The sequence below is a fragment of the Coptis chinensis genome, chromosome 7 (assembly GCF_015680905.1).
Source record: "Coptis chinensis isolate HL-2020 chromosome 7, ASM1568090v1, whole genome shotgun sequence".
Classification (NCBI taxonomy): domain Eukaryota; kingdom Viridiplantae; phylum Streptophyta; class Magnoliopsida; order Ranunculales; family Ranunculaceae; genus Coptis; species Coptis chinensis.
The window spans coordinates 17,197,399-17,199,297 of record NC_141462.1 but is presented as its reverse complement, the minus strand read 5'-3'; the positions used below and the strand labels follow the sequence as shown (position 1 = coordinate 17,199,297).

General features: G+C 35.1%; 1 long non-coding RNA gene across 1 annotated transcript; it reads right to left on the bottom strand.

Annotated features, from left to right (window-relative positions):
* Positions 1-591: 591 nt before the first annotated feature.
* LOC147486330 (uncharacterized) lies at positions 592-1,309 on the bottom strand. Its single transcript, XR_015202234.1, has 2 exons — positions 1,027-1,309; positions 592-905 (listed from the first exon to the last, which is right to left on the bottom strand). It is a non-coding gene; the product is annotated as an uncharacterized LOC147486330 (long non-coding RNA).
* Positions 1,310-1,899: the final 590 nt, after the last annotated feature.

The following is a 1,899-nucleotide window of genomic DNA, read 5'->3' as shown; positions in this document are numbered from 1 at the left end:
GGCATGTTTTTCTAAGATTTTGAAGATGAGGAGGGTAGGCTGTAGAATGTAGAGATTTATAGAGTTTTGTTGAATAAGTATTTGAATGGTTTTAGAAATCCTGATCCTAGTCTTATACGCTTATTAGGAGATCCATGAGAAAATATTCAGAGAGGTAAGCCACTTTTGACCACTTCTCTACACTATATGATAGCCGGATCTTTAGGAGTACTAGCCATTTGATCCGGCCTATGGCCGGACTTGCTACATAGATAGGTAATGACTTAAAAGCTTAAAGTCCACTTGAATAAATAATATATGTATATTGATAGCTAATAATTTACTACATACTTTGTTTGAAGGGTTTATGTTTTTCTATTTTTTTTAAGAGATTACAATCAAAATACTATACAACTCCTTCAGCTAAGCTGTCGACATGCCCACTGACTAACAGGGCAGCTGCTGCGTTTAGGACCTTCATTGTTCAGAAATATGATGTTCTCAAGATCGAACTCTAAAATAGCTAATGGAGTTGGTGTGTAATCGCAGAAGTTAAGTGAACTAATAGTCGGAACAAAACTTATTATATTAGGAGGCATACACAAAAACAACTCAGGTAAGAGTTTTTAACTTGCTAAAATGTAAGTATTAAAATTATTAAATTTTATGTAAGATACAACTCATAGTTAAAGGGCAATACATTCAAATTACAAAACAAACACCACATACAATCAATACAAAAACGGTAGAGAATCTTGTATGTTGTCTCCATGTCTTAGTAACAACCCATGGCCTGCAACATAGCGCTATCTTGTGAAGACTTGAGTCCTGCTCACTGTAGCATTGGCGGCTTTATCGTTAGTCTTTGCTCCATTCGTTTTCAGAATTCTATAGGGAACCCAACCTTGTAACCCACCACCTATTCCCTGTAAATCCTTATTCCATAATGATCAAAGGGTGAAATATTACTATTGCTACCATTATTTTGGTGTCCCTATTTCTTTGAGCCGAGCGGGGCGAAACAAATAAAGAAAAAACTGGTCATACCTCTGTCCCTCTGAATCTTTCTTTAACACCTTGGGAGAGGAATGAATGTGCTTCTACAATGTTAAGAGGTGACATTGAGTGAGAATTGTTTCTACTCCTGATGATATTTGTGGTTTCAACTCCTATAGCCGGCCATGAACTGTCTAGCCTTCTATGTATGTGTATAGATGTTGTTATCGATACTGCATAGTTTGTCAATTGTCAACAAAAGCACATACAGATCATATGAAAAGCAAGAACTATGATCTTTTCAATGGTTTAAATTTGATAAACTAATTAGTTGATAGAGTTAAATTTTAAACAACCTTTTTTTCGTAGTGCATAAATAGAAAGCATAACATAACCTGATCTAATGTTGGAGAAAAAGCATGGTGAGCATAAAGAACCATAATATTGGCACCTCAAGTGGTTGAAGCTGACTGCACTTGTTGAGAATTTTTTAACGTCTCCTGTGTACATCAGGCTGGCACTTTGATTTTCTATTAGACACATTATGTGTTATCTTTTTCATTTGGATTAAACGCAAACTTTTACTGTACTACTATATCTTGTAGTAACTTCAAGTCTTTTGCGGACCCAAACATTTCCTATAGATCGACATGCTGAAAACTAACCTTGTTATACTCTGAGCTAGCATGAATGAATGCATTTTGTTTTACTTTTATTCTATTGATACATCATATTAAATTGAATAATTCAGATCTAAATCAATTTGAATCATCAGCACGTGTATCCCAATCTAATCCATCTCTAAACATCACTCATATAGACATCAAGATAGGGTGCATAAGTGACAGGTTTTCGCTTGGATTGTCATTGCTCGCTTCAGACTAAGCATGACTAAGGGAAACTCAAAAAGAAATCTAAGTTAGT